A 14258-nucleotide genomic window follows, 5' to 3' on the forward strand; every position below is an offset into this window, starting at 1 on the left:
TGAAATTGAGACTCTTAAACTAACAGGAAGGCATGAGTGAGATGCTGAAACAGTATCCTGAATGAGGGTCAGCAACATCATATTGCCCTGCACACATCATATGGCTCCATTTCCTGCTCCTGACTGTGAGCCGTGGGGATGTCCTGGCCAGATCTTTCCTACCTTCATGGCAGTTTTGACAACAGCAAAGCCAACAGAAGGTTATAAAGCTTGATCTTCCACCAGTTTCACAACAGTTTTACAGGCAGGGGCAGCATCTGAAAGGTTTTGAACTGAAATCCCACACTTTTGCAGTGAATTTTTATGGCCCGTATAACTTTTCTTTACACCATTAAAATAATGAGAATGGAACTGACCACAGTGTACTGATAACAACTTCAGCCATTCTGTATATGTAGCATCATCTCCCTCAGAGTAGCTTATGTTGACCCACCCGTATGCCTTTCATTCTTCTTTCAGTCCCTGGAAGGAAAGATAACAAATCTGTTGTGTCCAGAAGTTTTCAGTGCTTAAGGTTGTTGGGACTTCAGAAATGTCAAAGGAGAGTTATAATTCTCCTTCAGAATTAGTCCTTCCGGCTTGGCTTAGCTACAACTTGACCATCTGTTTCTGTTGGACTGTGATTCCAACCATATTGGCACTACACAATATTGTCTCAGGTGGTGAGGGAAAAAGGAAAAAAAATGACATATGGCAGTGAGCTACTGAATCCAGCAGATTGAAAGCAAAATCATGTCATCCTGGCAATTATAGTCTCACTTATTCAGTCAATATGCAACAATTTTTAAAAAACTTTTTAATTAGGGAAAATATTGAGATTTGTGAATTGCATAGATGCTAAGTAGAGGTGGGCAGAAAGTAGATCTTCATCTCACAGATATCTGGATAATTTGGAGGAGTTCAGTGATCTGAGTCCCAATATTTTAATCATAGCTGCTCAAAGATACCACTAAAATGAAGAAAGCTGTAACCAGGAATTGACTTTTCTATTGAACAACTGTAAACAGTGATCTTCACATGCTGCCCACAGATCTTTGGCTATGGGCAGTTTAGTAAAGTAATAAATGAAAAAAAAAAATGAAAAGAGCTCTGTTCAGGTTTTGTTATTTATTTGCTTATTGCATTTCTAAACTACCCAATAACTAATATTCTTCGGTGCTTGACACACCAAACAAATTTCTGGGGTTAAAATTCTTTAATTCTATCCAGATGTCTTTCATACTGGTGGGATGAAGCAACAATGTAAATCAACAAAACAAAATGGCTTTTGTGAAGCTGGAGTCTGAGTACCCCCATGCCAAATTAAAATAGTCTCCAGATCCATTCTGGAGGAGATATTGTTGTAAAAAGGAATGCAAATTTTCACAAATGCAAATTTCTGTAGTTGTGCAAGTTCAGAAAATGGAAAAAGAAGTCCAATTCGGGCAATATGTGGATGATCAAAAGCAAGGTGCCTGGCAATCCTTGAAATTGTCAATGATGGAATGCATTTAACAACTTTCCTACATCTCTTCAACAGAAAACCGCTCCTAAATGACTCAACAGAAAATAGAAATGAATTTTTGCTGGATGTGACAACAACAAAATGCTATTTGCTCATATAAATAGAAATAGGAATAGAATTGACTACTGAAAATATGTGTGATGAAAAATTTGGTTGAGGGGGTAAGTTAAAGGACCAAATATCTATACAGTGGAATAAGAAAAGAAAGAAGGGGAAAGCATGTTTATACATATAGCAATGTTGCAAGGCAAAGTTTCAGACTATGAGTTAGAGAATGTGCTGCACATTGAAATTGTCAGAATTTGAGACTTCAGGGCACCATTTTCTGGTCAACCCTGGTATTTGAAAGATTGGACCCACAGCCTACTGAGGTTATCAGGGCCCCAACTAGGAGCCCCAAGGGAAGAGCTTTATATGAACTGGCCCTTCCAGAAGCTGCCTCAACAATGAGGTGTTTCCTGTTGCTATGTGAAACCTTGACTGTGAACTCTGCATTCTGGACCTCCACCTGCTCCTGTTCTTGCTTCTCGACCCTGCTGTGAATCCTTGGCTGCTGTCCCTGCCTCTGGACCTTGCTTCTCCTCTAAAGGTATCCTTCCCTTGTGTGAACATTCTGGGTCTTGACTCCTGGTTTGTGCTTATCTACTATTGGCTTGGAATTTGGCTTGGACTTTTGTTAGTTCTTGGGATTTAAGTGTTTGGGTCCCGGTGTTTGTAAATTGAACTGGCTGCCATGCATTGGACCCTGACAGAAATGCGCTCTCATGAAAGTCTGTCTCCATGTAGGAAACTAGTATGTCATAGAAATTCCTGATGCACAGCTTCTCTGTTTTGACACCCCTGGTATCTCCTCTTATGGATTGTCCACCTCATTGATACTGAAGAGGCTCCAGTGTGCTATTTTTAGGTTTCTGTTATAGGCTTATATTAATCTTCCCTGATTAATTGTGCTGCCTGGTTTGATTTTTCCATTGTTTTATTTTCAGCTTTAAAATATATAGATTTTACTAAAGATGTTGTGTTTTATTTATTATGATGCTGCTTCTTACTCTTTATGATACTGCATTTTAGCAACAGCTTTTGTAAACTAGTTGGAGATATTATTAAAGATAGTGGGCAGTGCATAAGTTGGTAAATTAATAGTAACAATTACAAGTATTTATTACTTTTTAATACTGCCTTGTAGCCAACGCTCCATAGACAGTTTAAACAAAATGAAAGCCTAAAATATAAAATGATAAAAGGTTATAGAAAAGCTTGAATAGTTTTTGAAAGCAAAAAAGGCTGAGTGAAACCTAGCAGCTGAGAAAGATCCAAACACACAACTCCCATTCAAAGGCAAAACTGTAGAAGTAAAACACCTGGGAAAATTAAAAGGTCTTAACCTGATTGTGGGAACAGCACAATGTTGCTGTCAGGTGAGCCTGGAGAAGATATTCAACAACTGGGGACACCACCCAAAACATCCTCTCCTTGGTAGCCATTCACATCACCTGATTTGGCAGGGGGTTCAAACTGAGGGTTTCTGGAGAAAAACTTAGGGTCTAGGCAAGTTTATATGAGAAATAATAGATTTATCATATTAGACAAGTACATCAGAGAGAAAGCTAGACTATACTTAACCCCATAAAACATTTTAAGTATAACTAAAGAAACGTAACAAATATGGATGGAATACTCAGTCATCCAATTTTGCACATCTACAATCTGAACTGGTTCAACCAGGAGCAATGTTAACAAGTGATTTCAGCTAATCTGAATGAAAGGATCAATGAAACATGGCAAATAGGTATTCTAGCTTAACATACCAAGTGCAAACCCAAATGTATCAAATGGCACATTGTTTCTTCTAACCAGGATTTGAATTGAAACTACCTTGCCTGATGTTTTCCATCCTTGCTACCCAAAGATGGTTTCAGTGGAGACTTTGGAAACTGAATTTGGTTTTTTCTATGTGGTCCCTTGATAAGAAGTGACAGCATCTTCAAGATCAGTGTGGCCAGTTTGGGTGCTGGCATTTCCATAAACAGTGCACAATGAATGTTGCCAAATAGCCCCCTTGTAGCCGCATTTGGGTGTACCTGGTTCACTGAGGCTAATCCTCCATGCCTTGTCCCAAATGAACCTTTCTCTGTATGAAATTCTCAGTATGATACACCATTAATCAGGGCTTTATATGTGGTGATTTATTTTTAGATATTCAATGGTCAAGCATGATGACAGCAATTCAGTCACCCTGCCATGCAGAAAATAATCAAGAGGGGAGGGAAGGAAGGCGGAAGGCATGCTTACATTCGAAATGGGGGAAAAAGGTCAAAGAAAGCAGATCTGTCTCAGACATGCTCACTTTTCCCCCCATAGGCAACCTTAGAAAAATATTTGATCTGTCTTCTATGTAAGTGATATCCCTGACACATAATTATTAATTATTGCTTCCAGTTAACAAAGTTCTGCCCAATATTTAACATTTGTGATTCTTTTGAAGACAGCCTTATAGATACAGCTGCAGCCAACACCTATGACATTTTAAGGGTTAGGTTTCAAGATTGGTACGATGAAGTGGAATGACATTTAATTACTGATGTGCAGTCATTCACTCTGGCTAATTATGATCCCTGGAGTTTAGTCATCATCTGCAATTAACTTTTACTTTCATAAAAGCTTAATGTGCTCAGAAGCACCGATAGTGAGGAATGTTACACTTTAGAATTACTGTCAGAATTCAAAATGAATTGCAGAAGACAATATTTCCCACTAAGTGTTGCCATTGCCATCTGCTCTTAAACAATGTCTTTAAAAAATAAATAAAAGATAGCACTGTCATCATTATCTATCCATTCACTTGTGATAGTCTCTGCAGTAGCAGAAGCCAAGAGCATCAATGGGAAATCAAAACTTTCAGGTCAAATTGCAAAACAAAAAATGACAGCAAAAGAAAAGCAGAATTTATTTATTTATTTATTAAAACATTTTTATGTTTTAATAAATCATGGAATCATGGAAAAACTACCTAAATTTTTCTTTTTCTCATCCTCAATATGGGATGTGTGAGAAATTCACTCCAGTTTGCCTTTTAAACAGGATTTATTGAATACTTCTGGACCAAAGATACACCTAGAAGCAATCAGGGGTAGAAGTCACCCACACATTCCCCTGCTCATAATGTGATATGCAGAATCCAATTGCTACCTTGGACAGCATGTATACATTCCAAAAACACGCAAGAAAGCCATGCACATGTAAAATGTGCACAAATATGCTTTAATCAGTGGGAAAAGAACAGACTTATTCAAACACACAGACACTTGATGTATACTTTTGGAAAAATATACACAAAATACACTTGGATTTTCATGTGAAAAGAAAAAACCTTGCAGTCTGGTACAAACAAGAGTTAGAATGAGTTGTGAGAGCTGTGCAGAACTTCAGTGAGTTTGAGTTTTGCTGTTTTACACATCAGATTATGTTTTGGTTTAAAAAAGCAACTAAAATAGCTACTGTTCACATTCAAACAAGCTGAAAAAGCCCTAACCAAACCAAAAGCAACTTTACAGTAGTTTTCTGAGAATTTACCTGTGCTTGAAAACCCTGTTTGTTCCACGTCTAGATGGAAAGCATTTGTAGATGCAATCAGTGGCAGCTTTCTTCTCCCAGAGGCTGTTCTTTCTAACATAGAATCATAGAACAGTAGAGTTGGAATGAGCCAAAAGCCCATTGGGTCCAATCCCCTGCTCAGTGCAAGATACAAAGTTAAACCACCCCTCTCAGATGGCTGTCCAGTTGCATCTCAAATGCCTCTAATGTGGGAGAGCCCACAACCTCACTAGGTAAACATCTCTTTCGTAGACCCTTTTCTCAGGTTTCAGTGCTTTGGTTATTAATGTTTCCCTGAAAAAGACTTGGATGATTTAATCTTGCTTTTTAGGCTTATTTTGCCCTTATATAGTCAAGATATGCACAAGCAAACAGATTTCTAGCAAGTCAGGTAACTGCCTACTAACCATACAAGAGATACCAAAGAGTGAGACAGAACTGAGTGGGTCAATTTATAAAAATAGAATTAATTGTGTTCAACTCTGAATAATGTTGTTCATGAATAACTCTCAAAATAAGTAGATTCATTCATTAAAACAAAAGGACCCAACTACACATTAGTGTACGGGTGCTTTTCTATAGATAGTCCCAGGATCAAATATAGCTTTCTGGGGCGTGTGTATGCAAAGTCGATATAATAGGGAATAGAGAAAAATGGCTTTCTTTGGTTGCAAGATTTGCATAGTGTTGCCCCACTTTCCCCCATTTCCATAATGCATGAAATGTTTCCTGAGAAGAGCCAACAGATTGACAACTGGTATAAATACTGATCGGATGGAATAAAGAATAGAAATATGCCTGGAATAATGCAATGGTATGCAGAGAAGTCTGAGGATGTTGAAAAATATTTGTAGTTTTATTCCAAGGAAAGCCTTACCTGTTTCAGGCTCGAACATGGGCCTTCTTTGGGAGTCAGCAGGTATCTGTAAAGGCCTTCACAGATCTCTGAAAGATCTACTCCAAGATTAATCTTGAGACTGCAGACTCTCTTGGAAACCACATTTTTCAGAGATCTCTGCAGGCATATATATATAAAACTGACTCTGAAGAAAACCCATATTCAGGTCCAACATATACACAGTACTTCTGGGGAGAAAACTTTATGTATATTTTCAACATCCTGAGACCTCTCTGTATTGGATCATTTCAGACATTCTCCAGCTGTATTTTATGATAAATTCTGATAGGGATACAACATAAATTGTTACAAATCCACATGCCTGTGCCTATCCCAAATTAGTTCAAACAAAAAAGAAGTCACAGTTCCTTAATGACAGCAATTGAACTTTTAAACCCTTGTTAAATCTTTTAGATGGTTATGGTTAATTAAATGAAGTTCACTGGTAATCATCAGAGCTCCCTGATTGACTGTTTTAGAGTGACATACCAGTTAACCACAAATAAATAGGGAACATTTATTAAGATTACTTGATTGTGGCTTTACACATTTCCTTGCATAAAGAAAGCAGACCAGGGTGGAATTGCATAAGCATGACTGCAGCACCAAGAGGTAACTTACATGGATCAATGAGCAATGACTCACAGATCTAACTTCACAAATGACATTTTCATGCCATTGCACATTTTCAGTCAGTTGATTCCAACACAGGGATGTATGAGAAATTAGTTTCATTTTAAAGTCATGATTTACAGAGTTTGCACCTTCTGGACAGCACATGAATTAGACACAATCTGTGGCTGAAATCCGTACAATTCCAGGCTTTGCATTATGATTTGCAGGTGAACAAAATGTTTTCATTTGAGAAAAACAAGCATAAAATCTGCATTTGAAAAATACATACAAATATGCTTTCATTGACAGGAGAGCAATGACTACAATCAAGAATGTGTACAACTGATGCAAGGTTTGGAAATGTGGAAGATTTTTCATATAAAAGTGGGGGAAAGCTTACAATCTGATTTAAATTCAAGTCAGAATGAGTTTTGAAATCGATTTCAGATAACTTCAACAAGCTCAAGTTCTGCTGATCTTCTCATCCCTAGTTTGTTTTTTCTGCATATGGAATGTAAAGATTGACAAAATCTACCAATTTTTCATTTTCCCAACATCAGTTTACAAATTCCCATGTCTCCAAGAAAGTCCATACGAAAATTTGTATGAATTTCCATGCACATTTCTTCTAAGGTACCCTTCTTTGTATGAACTTCCCCTATAAATCTTGTGTGCACTTTACCCTGATGAACAGTGGGAACTTTTTCTTAAAATTCACATTTTGAAATAAAAATATCTATTTAGAGATAGACATCTGGAGGAAAATGTGCTTCAAAATACACATTTAAATGTAAATTTTGATTTTTAAAATCACCAATCAATGCATGAACAACATGGAATGCAGGAATTAACTTATCGGTGAGCACACGTCAAAATGAAATTGATTTTCCCACCAATCCACATGATAGGTAATCAAGTCATAAGAAAATTAAGTGATGTAAGGCATGTGGAAACTATATTATGGTCACATACAGATCAGTTCAATATTACTGAACTTCCCACCTCCTTACATAATAAGATCTTCCATTGTGCGACAATTTGCAAGTGTAGCTTTTCCTATCCCGACATGATAGAGAAATCCTACCACTGTTCCATTTCTCCACTCCAGGTTGCTATTAAACACACAGGAATCCTGTTCTTAAATTTGCATGAACACTGTGATTATATTCAAGGCATGCAATCTTCAAAGAATCAAAGAGCAAAGCATGATAAACATATATAGACTGCCAAATTGGATAATATTCATTTAGCTTTGAAGGCTTTGTTGCCCATTTTAGGAAATACTGATTTACAAATTCATATAGCCACCTTAACTCAAGGTGAAACCCTTCCCATTACCATGCAAATATAGACACTCAACCATATGAGTGTGCTATCAGACAGGAGGTGGCCCTGCAATAAACTCATAACTTCACTGTATAAGCAGGCACATTCCTGTTCAGGTTTGCATCCATTCGTCAAATGTTTCCTTCCTTCACTATGAAAAAGGACTTAAGAATGCTTAACTAACTACCCCTGGACCAGCATTGTGAAATGCTGCAAGCTTCTTTCCTGGAGACATCTCAATGGCAGGAATAAAACTATATAAGAAATTTGTTTCAGTTTTCTTTTACTATATCCATTTCACACCTTCTGAATTGGCTACAATCTGTGGTCAAAATCCATAAATGTTTGACCTTGCATTATGATTTCTAAACAAAAAAGGGTTCCATGGCATGTGTACATTTGAAAAAATGTTCGTGGAGAATGCAGACTTGAAAATGCACACGGATATTTTTAATGTAATCAAGGAGATTGGAATTTATAGATTTTAAAGATGTGCATGATAGATGCATGCATTTGGAATAACATGTGCAGGTTTTCAAGCAGAAAGGAAAGAACAAAGTTTGCAATCTAAAACAGGCTTAAGGTGAAATGAGATTCATGATTGAGTTCAGAAAACATTGGTGAGCTTGGGCTTTGCTGATTCTACATTCTTAGATGTTTATCCTCTCCATACAAATTGCCCCCAAAGTCACAGTAAGAAGTAATGTGATGCAAATCAGTTTCCATCCTCCAAAATCTGAAGACTCCCAGGTAAACCAATGCATTGGAAACCTTACAGTTTCCTTGCTTATGGCCAGGGATTTTTGAGGAAACCATTTGAAGGGTGGAGGTCTGTCAGATTTCTTCAATTCAGTACCACAGATTCCCATTAGCTACTCATGAGCAGGTGCCAACATGTTGCAGCATAAGTCAAACCAGTACTTGGACTGCACCCTTAAAATGGATCATTTTATGCACTCTTTTCAAACCCAAAATAAATTTACCTCAAACTGGTACTGGGAAACCATTAAAGCATTAGTAATACATATAGCACATGTATTTTTAGGTGTCATTTTGCACAAAACACCATCTAAAATCCTGTGGTTTGATGAGATTTGCATAAATAGTACTAAACCCTGTGTACTACAGATGCCATTTGAAGAAAAAAAAAGATGCAGAATCACTGTCTATGAAAATAAGTTTTAAAAAGTTAACTCAGCCCACTTCTGTCCATTGGATGGGATGTTGCACAGGAGCCTAAATGACCTGGAATTCCATATTTCACTGCATCTCTGCTTAGGGTCATTTCTATTCTGTCTGTCATTTTTAGAAGAATTCTACTCAAGAGATATAGACAAAAATACAACTTTGTTTTGGTAATCTGAAAATTTAAAGTCTGTTCTTGCACAAAAATCTGTGTACCTTCATCTGAAACGCAGCTGGCTGGATCTAGTCAGTGCAAGAGCAATTATCCCCGACAATTTCCTCCAGTTCTGCCAAAATATAAAAATGTTGCGGGCATCTTTTTTTTTTTTAAATGGAATATAAAGGTGCATAGCACAAACATCAGTATACCTATTCTTCTGACATTTGGCAGGCATATTCCTCTCGTCAGAGTATTCTATGCCTGCCAATGTCATCCAGACCTGAAAAATAGACAAAAAGCTAATCACCATTATTCTGTTTCCTGTGCTAGTCAATGGGAGGCACAATGCTTTAGATTTCCAAATCTTGCCTAGAAGTCAGAGCCAGGTTGAGCAAAATGGCTTCCGAATCATGCTGAGCAGATTCAGACTGTTTTGTTAAGTGCCAAAGTGGGTTAGGAGTTAGAACTTGCAGTTGGCGCACATCTTTAATAAACATACACATACACACATTTATTCATTCATTTTATTTTCTTTGTATACACCTTCCCAAGCATCTGTGCAGGCTACTGAGTTTGTCGTTACAAACATACAAAGAAAATAAACATGTAATAATAGGCTAAAACCATATGAATAAGCATTAATATCAGAGAGGACAAGCATGAAAGGTTAAATACCAGTTAAGTAACTGAAAGTATTCATAGAACAAAGGATATTTGATAGTGACAGGCAGACTTATCCCAACAGAAATGATAATCTTTCAATCAGGTCCCATTTTTTTTCTTTCTAATTTCAGACAATAGTTCACCTTTATTCCATGTTCCCATTTGGATATATAAACAGCTACTAACGCATGGATTTTCTCCGTTCACACCAGCAAGTCACACTACCCTTGTTTACTCCTCTGTCAACCATCTCTTCCTTAACATGCCATGTGCATTTGTTTCTAGCAAGCATTGCTACCTTGAGGGACAACATTTCAAGCCGGCACTTCCTAAAATGCAAGGTGATGCTCCCTGGTATGGTCGTATGACCACTCCATGGCTGAAACACAACCTCTGAAGACATCTGTGGTGCAACAAACATGACAGAAGGTTTTCTAAAGGTTTCTAAACCTTTCTAAAGGTTTACTGCTTAAATGTGTCTCCAATTATTATGTTTCAGCCCTATGCAAGAGCACATCACATGGGCATTCCAGGAAGCTTAGATGCCCATAATTAATCCCAAGTTTACTTCATTGATGCCATTAAATCACACCCTTTTCCCCCTTTCAAGGAACAGAAGGTGGCTAACATATTCTACCTCATCTGTCTTTTGTTTCCACAAAAACCCTGTGACATAAGTTTGTGTGAGAGTCATTGACTGGTCCAGTGTTGTCCATTGAGCTTTCTTGGATATAGAGGGACTAGAACCCACATCTCCTGAGCCTAAGTCCAACAGTCCAAGCTCTACACCACACTGGATTTCATTGAATGATGAAGTATGCTGGGTAGCTGCCCAAGCTTGGTAAGCATTCCAGCTTTATAAATATAGCCGATTTGACAACATGGAAATGAATCAACACAAGACACCCAATTCTCAGTTTTGTCAACATCGCTAGTGCTACCTAAATGACAGAACTAAGAGGTCAGGAAGGCCTTCATAAGGTTAATAACAAGGAGGACCTTCATCCTAATTAATTTTCATTCAGAAAAAATGGGATATGGGAGATTGCCTTTTTAATGAGTGGAAAAAAAGCTAAAGGGTACTTGTGGGAGAAGAAGACGCTCAGACATAGTGGTTCTCAGCCAACTTTAAGTAGACTGAGAAGTGGACAGCAAGCCTCCTGGACAAGATGGAGTGAAACTTAATTTTTGTAGCAGATACTATATGCTTATAATTCTATGGCTGCACAGTTAAGCACACGTACCTCAGAATGATAAGATTTAATATGTGTTCTTGCCATAATTGGTTTAGTTTTAATTCAAAATGATGAGCTCCTGGAATATGACTTTTCATTAGCTGTGTCTGAAACCTCTCCAATTATTTCCATTTTTTTTTTCTTTCTCAATAAAAGGTACTTTGCACAGGGCACTAATCAGCAAATACTCATATAATTTTCATAAAAGCATGTTTTTCTGAATTGTTCTTTTAAGAGGTAGCTCATATTTTCCAAGACCCAACAAGCTGCTGTTTCACTTAGGTGGTAACTTCATGCCTACATATCTGAAAGTAATATACATTGAATAAAATGGGACTTTCCCCTGACTATACAGGCATGTATGAGACTAAACTGCCACTTATTCTGAGTTGTAAAAAAAGCATTAAGAAGCTGGTGGACATTTGAATGATGCACTCATCCCATCCATTCTGTGCAACGGATCATCTTAAGCCTGGGGAACAATTTCCCACATGTTACAACAGATTTCCAAATAGTTACTGTGCATCTGAAAAGGAAAAAGAACAGGTTGTTTCATATTATGAGCAACCTTGTGAAAAATGGATTTCTACTTTGCTGTTCTCCAGGGATCTACAATTAGTATCGAGAACTCGTTGTCGGGACAGATATGCCATGTGTTGGTTCCCATACTGGAAATGTTAAGTTTGTTTGGTACCTGGCAAAATGGAAGAACTGTGATCAGGTGGGCCACAAGTCCAGGGATTAAGTCGGTTGACTGTCAGGGATGGGTTCATCCTGAAGGAACAGAAATGATGTTTGGGATCATCCTACCTTCACTTTTGTCACTGCAGGGTCAAGGGCTGCCTTTTACCAACTCTGCTTGCAATGCCATTTATGGGTCTTCTTGTACCATGTTAGCTTAGACTCTTGTAGTCATGAAAAAATGTATACAAGTAGACTTAATTCAGGTGCAAATACAATTGTTCAATTCTCATTTGTTTATGTGAAAGGCATCATCAGGAAATAATACTATATATTATATACCCTTATTTCCAGGTCTACTCAGGCTATTTCTGTAGCTTTGAGATTTTTCATATACAAGCTGCTTTATCTCTGAAAATTATATATTCACTATTATAATGATAGATTCCTTGATGTCATAAAACTGCCTGTTGCTTCAGCGTTGCTTTTGTATATGTAATTTAGCCTGTGCAGCAAAATGTTTGAGGACTTCCATAAACAGCATCTACCACACCTGATCCAGGGCCGTCTTAACAGCATTATGGGCCCGGGGCAAAGCAGTGTACTGGGGCCCCTACGACCACTACAACTACTGTTAATTTTGGAAGTTTTCCAATTTTCCAAGGGTTAACATACACAGATTAGTATGGGGCCCACGGGCAAGTGCCCATCAGGCCCATGCGTTAAGCTGGCCCTGACCTGATCACATAGCAAGATTAGGAACACAGTGACAACACAGAGCCAGTGTGGTCTGTTGGTTTCAGTGTTGGACTGGGGATCCAGGTGAACCGAGTTCTGGTCCCCACTCAGCCATGGAGTCAACTAGGTGACTTTGGGCCAGTCACTCACTCTCAGCCCAACCTACTTCGCACGGTTTTTGTTGTAAGGATAAAATGGAGCTATGCAACCTCGGGTCTTCAGAAAAGGAAAAAAGGAGGATATAAATCAATGCAATGATAACGAGTCCCCTCTCACAGAGATTGAGATATTGCCCACTATTCGTGTAAAATGTAGTTCTTTCACTTCAGGTGTTTTGCTTTGTTTGTGGCAAAATTCTAATTGGGGAAGGCAAAGAATTTCACACCCCCTTTGGGTGTTGCAGGGCATCATTTCCAGGTATTTATTCTTGAGAGAGACCTGGTAGTGCCTAGAGCTGATGTTACAGATTGCCATCTTGATCATGTAAGACATGGTGTCATTTGTTGATGCCAAACTATCTAAACAAAAGAGCCAATTTGCTTGCCCTTGCATTAGTATTTTGCAAAGGGGAAGAATTTGAGCTGGCAAAGATTTTACAAAAGCAAGGAATACAGTTTGATTTTAGAAACACTATTTTGGGTTGACTTTTTCTTTTTAGCTTTGTGTTTCAGTATGTCAGTTACAACAATCATAAATCAGTCTCGGACACCTTCTATTCCGTATGTAATCTTTTTGTTTCAGGGCTAAATGGTGGGGCAGTTTTTTTACAAGGTATTTACTCTCTATGACAGTTTGTGCCTCTCATCAGTAATACATACCATGACTTCTTTTCCAGCTTCTGTATTATAGCTTATTTATTTATTTAAAGTTCTTATATGCTGTCCCCTTGCTACATAGCCTCGGGATGGCTCTCAGAAATAAATAAAACAATAACAATTATAACTTGCTTATATTAATCTTTTCACAAGTGTGTGTCATAGTTTTCTATCTGTGTCTGGGTCATTCAGCTTCTCTTTTGCTCTCTACTGGATAATAAGTCACCTTCCTTCATTTGTAATTACACACGTTAATCTCATGCAGGCCCATACAGATCAGGCTATCACTGTGAACTAGTCTTCATATGATGACCATACCATCTCAGCTTTTAAATGGGCAGTCATGCAGATGACAGTTCCCTTACATCTATGTTAGGCACTACAACAGAGTTCCCCAAATGCCTGGGCACATTTGGAATTTGAAAAAGTTCCACAGGCACTCTCACAAAAAGGCTGCCCTGGGAAGTGGTTTGTCGCTCAAAATAGCTGCTAGACCCATCAGCATGCCCAAATAAAGGTAATTCTGGAGGGCAGCTCTTCACTTTGTAATTTGCCATCCTCTCTCATTTAAGGCATAAATACAGTCTTAAGAAATAAAATGAAAACCAGGAAAGGCAGGGACCCTGGGAGGCAGCAAGGTGTGTGCTGGCACATGGGTCACACACAGTGGTGGAGACAATGTTCTGTTGACGCATGAGGAATTTATGTAAATGACTCTAACCATATAAGAACATCCCATTCTGTGAGACTGGCACTGAAGGGAAGTCATCTTCCTTCAAGGTGTACCCAACCAGTCACAATTTCCTTATTTCAAGCATTTCTTCAGTATCCTGGGTTTCAGTCA

The sequence above is a fragment of the Varanus komodoensis genome, unplaced genomic scaffold, assembly GCF_004798865.1.
Source record: "Varanus komodoensis strain SLA01 unplaced genomic scaffold, ASM479886v1 scaffold13_3, whole genome shotgun sequence".
Classification (NCBI taxonomy): Eukaryota; Metazoa; Chordata; class Lepidosauria; order Squamata; family Varanidae; genus Varanus; species Varanus komodoensis.